Below are 16,943 nucleotides of genomic sequence, written 5' to 3' on the forward strand. Positions count from 1 at the left end.
TGTAACCATGTAGATTGAGGACAGCAGCAAGATAAAAGTGAAGTCACCATGAACTGAGCCCTTAACCTGTATCAGGGGCAAGCCAAACACTGTTCAGCTCTACCATTCAGCCCTGACTATGCTGAGGGATGACTGCATTCTCATGTTTTCATTCTACAGGATCAGACACTTTCCCCACTAAGACGCATTTGCCAGGGTTAAACTGCTGGGAGTAGCAGACCCAGCATCCAGATCCAAGTTTCTCTATGACTAGAGCTCGTGATCAGAGCCATTCAAAGATGTTGGTCCTCCACACACAGGCTGACGGGTCACTGCATCAGGGGTGGCCTCCTGCTGTCCAGTCATCTTCCTGATCAGGGCAAATCCAAGCAGTGGCATTTGTAAGAGTTTCAAAATCTGTACCCTGTATTTGGCGTTGCATGCTATCTGGGTAGCACTTTTGAAGTGCCTTTATCTTCACAACTATTTGGCATTGGCTATAAAGCTCCCCGATGGAATGTTCATGATGTAATTGTGCACAGAACACTTTTTTTTTTCCATAATAAGTCTATAAAGCTAGGCAGACTCCACCTGGAATTTACATGCAGAAAAGAAATCTTATCAAACAACTAATATTGTGCTTCTGTCAATGAGAGTTGTATTGGATTCTATTAGCACTTGATTAAACTACACTGATGGAAATCCTAACCCCCAACCCAAGATCCTGGAACACACACACTGAAAAGAAAAACAGAAAGAAGGAGGGAAAATCAGAAGTCATTTGAGCATTTATGGCAGGTGCCTTCTCTTTCCACAAGGTTACGTTTGGGCATTGCTTTTCAAACCTTCAATCTTCAAATTAAAAACAAACAAAAAACCAACCTGGAGGCCTCCAGCTTTTCACAGTAGTTTTATTTTTATTTATTTTTTTGGTTATGAAGTTACTTTATTAAGATTGGAGTTTATGCTATAAATTGAATTAAGGCTCAAATATATACAGTTCATTTTGTCTTTTAGCACTGCCTCCCTCTTACTTTCTCTTGTGATAAAGAAAACCATTAGCTCCTGTCAGAATCACAAGGAAGGAGATCATTTTTATTGAAATAAGAAGGAAATGATAGTGTCAGGCACTGAGTCTGAGAGATAAAATATTACATCTAATAAACACGCTACGTATGGGATTCGACAAGGGGTCCTTGAGTTACAGAACAACAGAAGCTTCAGAAAAACAATAACATTAATATTGAAAAGTAATGACTAACACTTCCATCTTGGAGAAAACCTGCATTTTAATCAACAGGAGGGAAATTCAGGAAGCTCTGAGAAAGCAACTTAACAATGCCCAGCATATGGAAACAAGAGCAAAAATGAGCCAATAAAATGGCAAGCATGGATGTCCAAGGCAATCAAGGATTCAGAAAAAAATCAAGAGACTCAAAGAGGTAGATGGTATTCAAAATACTGCAGAGAAACTCGTTGAGGTACAGATGGGAGAGTCTAAATTAGTAAGTAGTTTCCCTGGTGGCTCAGACGGTGAAGAATTTGCCGGCAATGCAGGAGACCCAGGTTCAATCCTTGGGTTCAGAAGATGCTCCTGGAGAATGGAATGGCAATCTACTGCAGTGTTCTTGCCTGGAGAATTCCATGGACAGAGGAGTCTAGCGGGTTACAGTCCATGGGGTTGCAAATAATCGGACACAATCAACTGTCTGGTGTACTGGTGAAAAGAATTCCAGATCTGTGCTCAGTGGCATAGAGGCCATGACTCATGAGTAACATCTGTTTTAGAGATGGATGGGGTGGAGGGTGAAGGGGCAGAGATTGCTGGCATACTACCCTGAATTTGCCTTTGTTAATCCTGATCAACGATTCTCAGAACTCCCCCAGGACACAGTTGGCAATGTCTGGAGACGTGTCCCTGTGAAGGCTTGTGGACGCCACTGGTGTCTAGCGGGTAGAGACCAGGGATGCTGTTCAACATCCAACCATGTCCAGGGAAACCCTCACAACAAATAATAAGAAGAACCATAGTAATTATTTGCTTTATTATTATTTGCTCCAAAGGTCAATAGTGCCACATCAATAGATAAAAATGTACTTTTCCCATTTCCCAATCAAAAGGACCCCATCTACTTATAACTAAGCCCACATCCAATGCTCTTATGGACACAGTTTCCCTGAAAACCTCTTACCCTTCATACCCAGCTTCCAGGACAGGATGGCATGATTCATTCAAGACCATATTTGTTCCCTCCCAGGATCTAGCTATTCACTTGACTTGTCAGCATTCTTAAAAATAAATTGAGTATTATTAGACACAATATAAAAAATGACAATATTCAATGGACAATTATGATAGCTGCTACTTGGCCACCTCATGCGACGAGTTGACTCACTGGAAAAGACTCTGATGCTGGGAAAGGTTGGGGGCGGGAGGAGATGGGACGACGGAGAATGAGATGGCTGGATGGCATCACAGACTCTGTGGACATGAGTTTGAGTGAACTCCGGGAGTTGGCGATGGACAGGGAGGCCTGGCGTGCTGTGATTCATGGGGTCACAAAGAGTCGGATACGACTGAGCGACTGAACTGAACTGAACTTATTAAGAGCCTGTGTGTGAGAAATGGGAGCCAACACTTCTCACAGATTGTCTTTCATTAAGCGGACAGACCTGCCGTGAGAGATCATCACCCCCAAATTACAAATGGGGACATTTACAGAAGGGAGTCAAGCTTGTAAGCCAGAGAGCTGGGATCAGTGCAATTCTGGCTGACCCCAAAGCTTGATCTGTTTTGGCTTAGCTCAGGGTTTCTCAACCTTGGGATTAGCCACACTTGTTGCGGGTAGTGAGGGGGGTAGTCCTGTGCATTGTAGGATGTTTCTTAGTCTCTAGCCACGAAATGTCAGAAACATCCTCTTGCCCCGTCATGACATCCAAAACCGTCTCCAAACAAAAATGTCTTTTGACATCACCAAATATCCCCTAGAAGTCACACTTGCCCTCAGTTGAAAACCATTTGCCTAGAGAAAATGTGTTTAGAGCTTTAGCTTGAAACACTACAGATATCACGGAAGGGTAGAAAATGGTTCACTGATCACTGTAAAGTTGGAAAAAAAAATAAAACAAATTGGCTTGGTGGTAAAGAATCTGCCTGCCTATGCAGGATACGTGGGTTCAATCCCTGGGTCAGGAAGTTTCCCTGGAGTAGGCAATGGCAACCCACTCTGGTATTCTTGCCTGGGAAATCCCACAGACAGAGGAGCCTGTTGAGTTACAGTCCATGGGGTTGCAAAAGAGTTGGATATGACTTCACAACAAACAATAACAAAAACAAGAATAAAGTTAAAAGGAAAAGAAGACAAGTTCCATTCGGGTCTTCCTCTTTCTCTGACATTTGAAATTCATCTACTTTATTGGTGATTGATGAATTTGAGACTTTTTTGGCTATTGATTATTTGCTTTCAAGAAAATTTATTGGGAAAAATCCCGTAAGTAACAAATTCAGGCCTTTGTCCCAACATGGCCTGGGTTGTAATTTCCTGCCTTGTCTTTTGGACATGATTGCTTGGTGCATTTAAGTACAGTAACTATAGGAAAACTTCATCATTTACTGAGCACCTACTGTGTGACTAGTTGTGTGCTTCCCATTTGATTTGCCTGTGACCCTGCTGTGCAGAAATCCTCATTCACGTTTTACAGGGAGTGAAGTGGGACCAAAGGCTGTCTTCTCCTGGATACACAGCCTGTGGGAGGGAGGAGGTCTTTGAATCCAAACCCAGGTCACTGTACAGCCTGTGATGTGGTTTAGTTGCTAAATCATGTTGAACTCTGTGACCCCCAAGGACTGTAACCCACCAAGCTCCTCTGTCCATGGGATTTCCCAGGGAAGAACACTGGAGTGGACCGTCATTTTCTACTCCAGGAGCTCTTCCCACCCAGGGATTGAATTTACATCTCTTGTATCTCCTGCATTGGCAGACAGATTCTTTACCACTGAACCACCTGAGAAGCCACTATACCCGTGATATGTATCCATATTTTTTTTTGCTTCTTTCTCTCTAATTAGAAAATTGGTAAAATTTTGATCATTGTTGAGAACCAGTGATGAGTAAATGAGAGTTTCTATGCTTTACCCCCTACTTTTGTGTCTGCTTGAAGATTTCCATGATACTAACTTAAAAAAAAAAAAGCCTCTTTCCTACCTCCCTACATAAAATAAAATCTCTCATCTCATAATTTTGTGACTCTAGGGGCCTAAGTACTGATTTCCATTTACCTGTATTCATTTCTAATCCAAACTCACAAGTTGTCTTTTCTTTTCTGGAAAGTCTGGAGTTTTGCAAAAGGGCTAAGGGCTTAGACACCTCAGTGAGCTATAAACCTCCTGGAAGTGCTTGTTGGAGAGTTACCTTCCACTGTGGCCTTTCTGACCTCTGTTCCCAGCCTCCCCAAGTGGGACCTAGCCTGGAGAGCCCGGTGCTCACCACCTGCTGCTCTGTCTCCCTTATTCTCAGTGGCTGGGTTGTCCACGGAGCTGGAGGGCAGATAACGGGAACTTGCAGCAGCATGGATGGACCTAGAGATGGTCACACTAAGTGAAGTAAGCCAGACAGAGGAAGACAAATATCATACATCACCTATTTGTGGAATCTAAAAAGAAATGATAAAAAGAACTGATATGTAAAACAGAAAAAGACCCACAGACATAGAAAACAAACTCCCCAATGGGGAAATAATGGGGGAGAGATGAATTAATAGTTTGGGATTAACATATACACACTCCAATATATAGAATGGATAAACAACAAGATCCTACTGCATAGCACAAGGAACTATACTCAGTATTTTAAATAACCTGTAAGGAGAAAACATCTGAAAAAGAATATATATGTTTGTGTGTGTGTAATTGAATCACTTTGCTATATATCTGAAACTAATACAGCATTCTAAATCAACTATGTGTGTGTTTGCTCAGTCACTCAGGTGTATCTGACTTTACAACCCCATGGATTACAATTCACCAGGCTCTTCTGTCCATGGAATTTCTTAGACAAGAAGAATACTGGAGTGTGTTGCTATTTCCTCCTCCAGAGGGTCTTCCCTATCCAGGGATTGAATCCACATCTCCTGCCTTGGCAGAGGATTCTTTACCACTGAGCCACCTGTACTTCAACTTACAAAACAGAAAAATAAAAGACCAAAGACATGTACAGCAATAACAATAACAAAACAAAGAAACAAAGAAAACCGAAAACAGCACAGTGTAAGGAAGGAGTTCAAAGGAGACTGGCAGACAGGATGCCTTTACTTTTCTCATCTGTTCATTATTTAAGCTCTGAGAAAGGGGAAATGGGGTGGGAGAGGGGAGACAGGAGAGTGTCTCTGTCCTAAACGCAGTCTAGAGGCACCCCCTACCCAGAGAGAAGGCAAGGGAACAAGTCCTGTGACCCTCTTGAGTGAAGAAACATAAGGAATTCCTAGTTTTTCCCCCATAAAAATGAAAGTAAGGGTATCGGGTTGACCTCTTAGATCCAAGTTTTACCATGAACTCCATAAGCACAGCCCTCATCAGTACCGGTGGGTTAAATAGACATTTTGGGATGTCTTTCTAACCTGTTTGGAAGATGAGAAAGCGTTGTTTGAAGCTGCTTTGAGAAGATGGACTCTGGTGCCTCACTTTTTTTCTCTTTCCACCCAGTTTCTCCTTGCCAGGACCCACATATGTGAAGAGTTCCACCGCTAGGTTCTCCTGACCCATGATTTCATTGAGAAGTGAGAATCTAAATGTGACCTCTCCATCAGTGGAGCTGAGGTTCTGTGGGGTAGGACATTATCTTAGTTCATTCAGGCTGCTCTACCAAAGTACCACTGGCTGGGTGGCTTATAAACAACAGAAGTTCTGGAGGCTAGAAATCTGATCAGGATGTCGGCAGGATTGGGTTTTAGTGAGAGCCCTCTTCATGGTTGCAGACTGCCTAGTTCTCCTTGTCTCTTTAGGTGGTGAAAAGAGAGTTCTTTTTGTGAACCCTTCACAAGGCCTCCAGTCCCATTTATGGGGGCTTAACCCTTAATGCCCTAATCACCCTTCAAAGACTGTGCCTCCTAATACCAACACAGTGGGGTTTAGGATGGCAACATAAAAATTTTGGGGGACACAATCATTCAGTCCATTGTGGGCATATTCTGGGTGAACTCTCCAAATCATTTTTTCCGTGTAGTATTTCAGAAAACATCCCTTGCTTCTACTGTGGAATATCTGATACTGTGCTGTGCACGGCAGGAACAGGAAGAAATTCTGCTACTGCAATACCACTGATGACAATAATCAGTTCAGTTCAGTTCAGTTGCTCAGTCGTGTCCGACTCTCCGCGACCCCATGAATCACAGCACGCCAGGCCTCCCTGTCCATCACCAACTCCCGGAGTTCACTCAAACTCATGTCCATCGAGTCGGTGATGCCATCCAGCCATCTCATTCTCCGTCGTCCCCTTCTCCTCCCGCCCCCAACCTTTCCCAGCATCAGAGTCTTTTCCAGTGAGTCAACTCGTCGCATACTAATGAATAAAAGCTTTGCTCTAATTACCCACAGAGCAGGGGAGCAGGCGGGGAGTCTTCTGGAAGCACAGAAAAGCCATGAACGTATCATTGTCCCAGGTCAAAGGTAGGACTGGGAGGAGAAGACCAGAGGCTATTTTGCAGAGGGAAACTAGATGTAGGGTATTAGATGAGTAAGAGTTCAGTGGAGATGTGGGGACTGGAGGAAAGAGCATTCTTGTAGAGGGACTGACAGATGGTGGAAGGAGAAGCAGAGCTATAGGAAGCCATTGAAAGGATAAAGCTGGAAAAGAGGGCTGTCCTGGGTGTGGCTTTGTTTTTAACAATGTTATGGAGCTTTAACTGACATGCTGTTAAGATGAACAGTGTTTAAGTGTACCATGGGATGAATTTTGACATCCTCCATGAACTATGCCCACAATCCAGATAATGGATGTAAGCATCATCCCCAAAGTTTCCTCCCTGTGCTTTTTAATCTCTACCTCTGACCTCTCCCTTGGCTCCACCCTCAGGCAGCTGCCGATGCACTGTCCTTTCCGTCACTTTACTGATTTGTGACTGTTTTCTTTCACTCAGCACACGTCTGAGATTCATCCCCACCACTGAAAGGGGAATCGCATTACTTTTCATGTCTGAGTTGGATTCCATTCTGTGGATACATCACAATTGGTTTACCCATTCACCCACTAATGGATCTCAGAGTTGTTTCCAGGCCTTAGCTATGACAAATGAAACTGCTCTAAACGTTCTGTTTTTATGGCTGGATGGCATCACCGACTCTGGACATGAGTTTGAGTGAACTCTGGGAGTTGGTGATGAACAGGGAGGCCTGGCGTGCTGTGATTCATGGGGTCGTGGAGAGTCGGACACGACTGAGCGACTGAACTGAACTGAACTGAACTGATCCTTTCCTTAAGGGATTTGATTGAGGTCATATCTGAATGGTCTAGTAGCTTTCCCTACTTTTTTCAATTTCAGTCTGAATTTGGCAATAAGGAGTTCATGATCTGAGTCACAGTCAGCTCCTGGTCTTGTTTTTGCTAACTGTATAGAGCTTCTCCATCTTTGACTGCAAAGAATATAATCAATCTCAGTGTTGACCATCTGGTGATGTCCATGTGTAGAGTCTTCTCTTGTGTTGTTGGAAGAGGGTATTTGCTATGACCAGTGCGTTCTCTTGGCAAAACTCTATTAGACTTTGCCCTGCTTCATTCCGTGCTCCAAGGCCAAATTTGCCTGTTACTCCAGGTGTTTCTTGAATTCCTACTTTTGCATTCCAGTCCCCTAGAATGAAAAGGACCTCTTTTTTGGGTGTTAGTTCTAAAAGGTCTTGTAGGTCTTCATAGAACCATTAAATTTTGGGTCTTCTTCAGCGTTACTGGTTGGGGCATAGGCCTGGATTACTGTAATATTGAATGGTTTGCCTTGGAAATGAACAAAAACTCATTCTGTCATTTTTAAGATTGCATCCAAGTAATGCATTTCGGACTCTCTTGTTGACCATGATGGCTACTCCATTTCTTCTAAGGGATTCCTGCCCACAGTAGTAGATATAATGGTCATCTGAGTTAAATTCACCCATCCCAGTCCATTTTAGTTCACTGATTCCTACCTAGAATGCCGACATTCACTCTTGTCATCTTGTGATCTTTGATCACTTCCAATTTGCCTTGATTCATGGACCTAACATTCCAGGTTCCTATGCAATATTGCTTTTACAGCTTCGGACTTTGCTTCTATCACCAGTCACATCCACAACTGGGTATTGGTTTCGCTTTGGCTCCATCCCTTCATTCTTTCTGGAGTTATTTCTCACTGATCTCTACTAGCATACTGGGCACCTACCGACCTGGGGAGTTCCTCATTCAGTATCCTATCATTTTGCCTTTTGATACTGTTCATGGGGTTCTCAAGGCAAGTATACTGAGTGGTTTGCCATTCCCTTCTCCAGTGGACCACATTCTGTCAGACCTCTCCACCATGACCCGTCCATCTTGGGTGGCCCCACATGGCATGGCTTAGTTTCATTGAGTTAGACAGGGCTGTGGTCCACATGATCAGATTAACTAGTATTTTGTGATTATGATTTCAGTGTGTCTGCCCTCTGATGCCCCCTAGCAATACCTACCATCTTATTTGGGTTTCTCTTACCTTGGTCATGGAAAATCTCTTCACAGCTGCTCCAGCAAAGTGCAGCCGCTGTACCTTACCTTGGACGAGGGGTATCTCCTCAAGGCCGCCCTCCTGACCTTGAACGTGGAGTAGCTCCTCTTGGCCCTCCTGTGCCTGCGTAGCCACCACCTCTTGGACGTGGGACAGCTCCTTTCGGCCAATAGATTTAAGGGACTAGATCTGATAGATAGAGTGCCTGATGAACTCTGGACGGAGGTTCGTGACATTGTACAGGAGACAGGGACCAAGACCATCCCCATGGAAAAGAAATGCAAAAAAGCAAAATGTCTGTCTGAGGAGTCCTTACAAAGAGCTGTGAAAAGAAGAGAAGTGAAGAGCAAAGGAGAAAAGGAAAGATATAAGCATCTGAATGCAAAGTTCCAAAGAATAGCAAGGAGAGATAAGAAAGCCTTCCTCAGAGATCAATGCAAAGAAATAGAGGAAAACAACAGAATAGGAAAAATAAGAGATCTTTTCAAGAAAATTAGAGATATCAAGGGAACATTTCATGCAAAGATCGGCTCGATAATGGACAGAAATGGTATGGACCTAACAGAAGCACAAGATATTAAGAAGAGGTGGCAAGAATACACAGAAGAACTGTACAAAAAAGATCTTCACGATGAAGATAATCATGATGGCTTGATCACTCACCTGGAACCAGACATCTTGGAATGTGAAGTCAAGTGGGCCTTAGAGAGCATCACTACGAACAAAGCTATTGGAGGTGATGGAATTCCAATTGAGCTATTTCAAATCCTGAAAGATGATGCTGTGAAAGTGCTGCACTCAATATGCCAGCAAATTTGGAAAACTCAGCAGTGGCCACAGGACTGGAAAAGGTCAGTCTTCATTCCAATCCCAAAGAAAGGCAATGCCAAAGAATACTCAAACTACCGCACAATTGTACTCATCGCACACGCTAGTAAAGTCATGGTCAAAATTCTCCAAGCCAGGCTTCAGCAATATGTGAACTGTGAACTTCCAGGTGTTCAAGCAGGTTTTAGAAAAGGCAGAGGCACCAGAGATCAAATTGCCAACATCCGCTGGATCATGGAGAAAGCAAGAGAGTTCCAGAAGAGCATCTATTTCTGCTTCATTGACTATGCCAAAGCCTTTGACTGTGTGGATCACAATAAACTGTGGAACATTCTGAAAGAGATGGGAATCCCAGACCACCTGACCTGCCTCTTAAGAATCGTGTATGCAGGTCAGGAAGCAACAGTCAGAACTGGACATGGAAAAACAGACTGGTTCCAAATAGGAAAAGGAGTACATCAAGGTTGTATATTGTCACCCTGCTTATTTAATTTATATACAGAGTACATCATGAGGAACGTTGGGCTGGAAGAAGCACAAGCTGGAATCAAGATTGCTGGGAGAAATATCAATAACCTCAGATATGCAGATGACACCAGCCTTATGGCAGAAAGTGAAGAGGAATTCAAAGGCCTCTTGATAAAAGTGAAAGAGGAGAGTGAAAAGTTTGGCTTGAAGCTCAACATTCAGAAAACGAAGATCATGGCATCTGGTCCCATCACTTCATGGGAAATAGATGGGGAAACAGTGTCAGACTTTATTTTTTGGGGCTCCAAAATCACTGCAGATGCTGATTGCAGCCAGGAAATTAAAAGACGCTTACTCCTTAGAAGGAAAGTTATGACCAACCTAGATAGCATGTTAAAAAGCAGAGACATTACTTTGCAAGCAAAGGTCCGTCTAGTCAAGGCTATGGTTTTTCCCGTGGTCATGTATGGATGTGAGAGTTGGACTGTGAAGAAAGCTGATCACTGAAGAATTGATGCTTTTGAACTGTGGTGCTGGAGAAGACTCTTGAGAGTCCCTTATACTGCAAGGAGATCCAACCAGTCCATTCTAAGGTAGATCAATCCTGTGTGTTCATTGGAAGGACTGATGCTAAAGCTGAAACTCCAATACTTCGGCCACCTCATGCGACGAGTTGACTCACTGGAAAAGACTCTGATGCTGGGAAAGGTTGGGGGCGGGAGGGGACGGGTGACGACAGAGAATGAAATGGCTGGATGGCATCACTGACTCTATGGACATGAGTTTGAGTGAACTCTGGGAGTTGGTGATGGACAGGGAGGCCTGGCGTGCTGTGATTCATGGGGTCGCAGAGTCGGACACGACTGAGTGACTGAACTGAACTGAACTGATCCTTTCCTTTCTCTTGGGTAACATATGTCTAGGTTGTGACAGATATGTAGTCACATTTTTTAAGATTTATGTTTTAGAAACATTTATTATGATGATATTGGGTTATTCTTCTTTTTTTTTCTGGCCACATGGCAGGTGGGATCCTAGTTCCCCTACCAGGGATCAGACCGCAGTGACTCTGTAACACCAGTGAAGTCCCTGTGCATGCGTGTGTGCTCGGTGGCTCAGTCGTATCTGACTCTTTGTGGCCTTCTAGACTATAAGCCACCAGGCTCCTCTATCCCTGGTATTTTCCAGGCAAGAATGCTGAAGTGGGTTGGCATTTCCTTCTCCAGGGGATCTTCTTAATGCAGGAGTCTAACATGCATCTCTTGTATCTCCTGCGTTGGCAGGCAGGTTCTTTACCACTAGCGCCACTGGGAAGCGCAACCACGTGAGTGAGCTTTAATTGAGTCCTCCTCCAGCTTGATGCCTATGACTTGGCCAACAGCTCAGAGGCAGCCTTGTAAGAGCCCCTCTCCTAAGAGTTCAGTTAGGAGAAACACTAACGGAAACCACCCCCCGTAACCAGGCAAGATAGTAGCCACTCACATGAGTTATCCTGACAACAAGAGGTCCTGGTAAGGAACCCAGAGCTAACAAGCTACTACAAACAGGAAGAATTCAGCAAAAGTCAGAAAGAGAGAGGAGACATGAGTCCATATGCCCTACCAACCTCCCAGAATCCTCCTCGCTGGAGTCCATCTTGGCTGAGTGATGCGTGCATCACCAGGAAGGATGCTGAGTCAGAATGATTGGCCAGAGACAACCTGGAAACTAATCTCATCTGCATTAAACCTGAGACCGCGAGCCACACAGCAGAGCAATCCTCCTGTTGCCTTCTCCTACTGTTCTCGGCCCAGATGTCCCTTCGCAGTAAAGTCTCTTGTTTTCTCAGCATGTATGTTTTCTTGGACAATTCTCTCCTGAGTGTCAGACAAGAGCCCACTCTCAGATCCTTAAAGGGGTCCCCCTTCCTGCCACAGAGCATTCAGTTCAGTATGCCTGGTTCCTGACCCTCAGAAATTATGCATGCATACATGCTTAGTCTCTTCAACTGTGTCCAACTCTTTGTGACCCCATGGACTGCAGCCCACCCGCTTCCTCTGTCCATGGGATTCTCCAGGCAAGAATACTAGAGTGGGTTGCCATATCCTCCTCCAAGGGATCTTCCAGACCTGGGGATCGAACTCTCTTCTGCCTGCATCTCCTGCATTGCAGGAGGATTCTTTACTTGTTGAGTCACCTGGGAAGTGCCATGAGATAATAAATGTTGCTTCAAGCTAAGTTTTGGATCAATTGCTATTGTGACTATGAAGAACAAATACAGAATCATTCCCTTTTTTGGTACATATATTGGACTGATTGAAGTCATTCTACAGCTCATTAACACTTGCTTCAATTTTTTTCCCTACCACTTTTCTCTGTGTTTCATTTTAGAAGCTGTCTATTGCTTTGGCTTCAAATTTAGTCATATTTTCTTCTGAAATAACTAATCTTTAATTAATCCTATTCAGTACATTTTCTGATTTAGACATTGTAGTTTTATATCATATTTTTTAAAAAGTTAAACCCCTTGTTTCAGGTATAGTTGACATATTAAAAATTATATACATTTACTTTGCACAACTGCATACATTTGGAAATACCTATGTGTCCACACCCTTACCACTATGACCACAATCTATGCTATATCTGTATCATCACCTTTAACATTTTCCTTCTGCTCTATTATTTTAAATTTGTAATAGAAGCACTTAATGTAAGATCTATCTTCTTAGCAATATTTTAAGTACACCATATAGTAACTGTGGAACCATGCTGTCCAGAACATCTCTAAGAATTATTCACCTTGCACACCTGAAGCTTTGTTTCCTAAATTGAAGGGTAGATAGACATTGTAATTTTCACCTCTAGAAGTTTGATCTGGTCTTCTTCTTCTATCATATCTTCTATGTCTCTACTGACCTTTTTGAATATAAGGAATGCAGTTTTAATAGCTGTTTTAATGTCCTCATCTACTGATTCTGTTACACATGTAATTTTTGTGGTGAGATTTGATGGATTAGTTTTTCTCATTATCACTTATTTTTCCTTGCTTTTTTGCATGCCTAGTCATTTTTTATTGAATGCTAGACAATGTGAATTTAGCTTTGTTGGGCACTGGATGGGCTTCCCTGGTGGCTCAGAGGTTAAAGTGCCTGCCTCCAATGCGGGAGACCCGGGTTCGATCCCTGGATTGGGAAGATCCCCTGGAGAAGGAAATGGTAACCCACTCCAGTATTCTTGCCTGAAGAATCCCATGGACGAGAAGCCTGGTAGGCTACAGTCCACAGGGTCGCAAAGAGTCGGACACGACTGACCGACGGAATGGAACAGAACGGAACGGGCACTGGATATTTTTGTATTTGAATAATTATTTTTAAACTTTGTTTTAGGACTTGGTTAAGTTACTTGAGAAAAGTTTGAGTCTTGAGTTTATTAGGTTGGGTCCAGAGTAGGGTTTAGTCTAGAGCTAATTTCCCCAGTCTTCCCTGGTGGCTCAGAATCCACCTGCAATGTGGGAGACCCTGGTTCAATCCCTTGGTTGAAAGATCCCCCAGAGGAGGGCATGGCAACCCATTCCAGTATTCTAACCTGAAGAATCTCCAGGGACAGAGGAGCCTGTCGGGCTGCAATCCACGCTGTAACAAAGAGTCAGACACAATGGAGAGACGAAGCACGTGCTGAGATAAAACTGTCCTGAATACCCTAACTAATGCTCTGTGAATTATGAGTGTTCCACTCTGGCTGGTACGAACAGAAATTATGCCTGGTTTAAGTTCCAAGAATTGGTCCCTCTAATCCTTTTGGATGGTTCTTTCCCTAGACTTGGGTAGCTTCCTCACATGGCTATACTCTGCTCAAGGCTAGAAAGAGACCCTTCTCAGAATTTTTCTCTCTTTGTTGTTCTTACCTCTTTTGCTACTGAGATCTGAAAACCATAGGATCTTGGCCCCCTAGCCTCCCAGGTCAACTGCTTCAACTCAGAAAGACCCTTGCATTCTGCCTCAGCCCCATGTTCTGAAAACTCTGATCTGTAAATGCGTAAATTTCAGGGTTTACATTATTATTATTGTTGTTGCTGTTGTTAATGCATTTTTGGTCACACAGCATGTGGGATCTTAATTCTCTGACCAGGGATTGAACCTATATCACCTGCATTGGAAGTGTGGGGTCTGAACCACTGGACCACCAGGAAGGTCCCAGGGTTCACATTATTTATTGCCCATAGTTCAGGGGATCCCTGCTTTTTTAAAAAACTTTTTTGCCTCACGTTAATGTGCTTAAAAGTATTGTTTCATGTATTTTGTCTTTTTTTCTTTTCAGTTGATTCATATGAGAAAATTAAATATGGTCTGTGTTATCCATGTCGTCAGGGAGTGGAGGTCTTTCCATGTGGTTTTTGAAGGATCTCTAACTGATGCATGCAGCAAAGACTAAGATGGTTAGGCTGGAGGCTGGACATCTTTGGAAGAATATTGGAAAGACTTCACAGGGGTGGGAAGGTTTTCATTAGAGTGGGAAAGCAAGAACAGAGAAGACTAAAGGGAATCTGGAGATGATAGGAAGTTAGAACTCTTTTCTATGGTTGAATTTGTTAAACCATGAGTGAGAAGTCAAAAGTGATTCTGAGACTTCTGACCTCATGACCTGGTGAGTCAGCCCCAGGTTAGGCAGGATTCTCAAGGAACTCCTCCAGTTTCTTTCTGGAACAAGCTATCAGTTCAGTTCAGTTCATTTGCTCAGTCGTGTCTGACTCTTTGCGACCCCAAGGATGGCAGCACACCAGACCTCCCTGTCCATCACTAATTCCAGGAGTTTACTCAAATTCATGTCCGTGATGCCATCCAACTATCTCATCCTCTGTTGTCCCCTTCTCTTCCCATCTTCAATATTTCCCAGCATCAGGATCTTTTCAAATGAATCAATTCTTCACATCAGATGGCAAAAGTATCGGAGTTTCAGCTTCAGCATCAGTCTTTCCAATGAACACCTAGGACTGATCTCCTTTAGGATGGACTGGTTGGATCTCCTTGCTGTCCAAGTGACTCTCAAGAGTCTTCTCCAACACCACAATTCAAAAGCTTCAATTCTTTGGCGCTCAGCTTTCTTTATAGTCCAACTCTCACATCCATACATAGCTACTGGAAAAACCATAGCTTTGACTAGTCGGACCTTTGCAAGCAAAGTAATGTCTTTGCTTTTTAATATGCGGTCTAGGTCGGTCATAACTTTTCTTCCAAGGAGCAAGCGTATTTTAATTTCATGGCTGCAGCCACACACCTCACTATTCCCCCATCTGCTTCCTAATCATGCCATGGAATATAATAAGGAAATGCTTTAAAATGGTATTGGAATGTGGTAAAGACATGAAGTCCTAAATGAATATTATCTCAAGTGGAAAAAAAAATGCAACCTTAACAATAGAGCTAATGAACACAGTCCCCTCCAAGACTTTAACAAGAATCTCTCTGTTTCTAGATAACCACTTCATCTTGACCATTGTTGGGGATTTTTTTGTTCCATAATTCATATTCTTCTGCTATTATTCTTTCCAGAGACTTAATCTTATTTAAATTAAAAAATCACACACCTTATTAATTAAAACACCAGATGAGAGCAATTGATAATTCATGCAAAGGAAAGCAAACATCTTTTCTATAAATACTTTTCCTCTTGATTCTTTAGGTGCTTATTATTTAAGGTTTGGGAAACCACTTTATGCTCGAATCCAAAGCTGTAATTAATAATAACCACTTACTGTGCATAACAGTTCACAGTATAGAAAGCTCTGCTTTTTTTCCCTTTATTTAATTTCATCTTCTTAACCATCCTATGAAGTGAGAAGGGCAAGGATTGATCATCTCCCACATTATGAGAGAGGAAACTAAGGCTGTTCGAGGTGAAATACTTTGCCCAGGGTCACACAGAAGCCAACTCAGCATCAGACTCCAAATTCAGGAGTCCAATCATTCTATCACATCCTACACTTTTCTCACAACTGAAGAAGGAACATTTTTTTCTTTTTTATTCCAATTGGAATCTAGTTCTTGACATAACTCTACACTGTTGAAACAGATGAGGGGCATCTCTAACAACAGGAGAGTTTAGGGAAAGAAAACACTGCTTCTTTCAGAGTCTGTGAATGATGTTTGATGGCTACATCAATACAGCTTCAAAATCAAGGAGAAGAGAGTCAAACCATCTTGTCTCATGTGTTATTTGGTGTCATGAGAGGCAAATAAGAATGAATACATCTCAGTAGGTCTTGAATTAATTTTCGGTATAAAAGTCAGTCAATCTGGCTTTGAGTCTATAAAAAATAATGTAGTTTTATTTGAAATAGCAAGACATTTTTTTTTCTTACTTTTAACACTTACCTTCAATTTACTTTTTACCAAATGGTCCTAGAGAGTTTCTGAAATTAGCCAGGCTGATGGAGATTTTGGATTCAGACTCCAGACCCAGCTCAGGTTCCAGTTCAACTCCAAAAGCCTTTTCTTTCAACTGATGCTACAGAGAGCCCCTCTCTTCTGGACCACCTGAACCAAATCTTCAAGACACTGGACCTAAAGTCCAGTTGTTTTTCATGGTGTGGACACAGCTTTGTTCTTTACCAGGCATGCTGTGCTATTGCATTGTCTCCAGGTATAGATTTGGAAGCTGATGAATCTGAAATTGGATACCTGTATGACTCTAGGTGATTATCTGCACCCAGATTTTAGTCTCAGACATTTTATCATGAAAAAATCTTCAATAACCATTAAATGAGATGTTGTATGTATAACTCAAATTCCAGGGCCTGGTGTATGCAGCCTTGGCATGGTGTTACAGTCAAACAAATACTTTTCAGAATCTGATTGGTAGCTAAAATTACTTCACATCTTATTTATCCTCTTAAGGAAAGGTCAGAGAAAGAGGAAGAACACATAATGAATACACATCAGATACCTGAAAATTCCCCCTTTCCCATC

The sequence above is a fragment of the Moschus berezovskii genome, chromosome 21, assembly GCF_049115385.1.
Source record: "Moschus berezovskii isolate FMDL1 chromosome 21, NW_MosBer_1.0, whole genome shotgun sequence".
NCBI classification, from domain to species: domain Eukaryota; kingdom Metazoa; phylum Chordata; class Mammalia; order Artiodactyla; family Moschidae; genus Moschus; species Moschus berezovskii.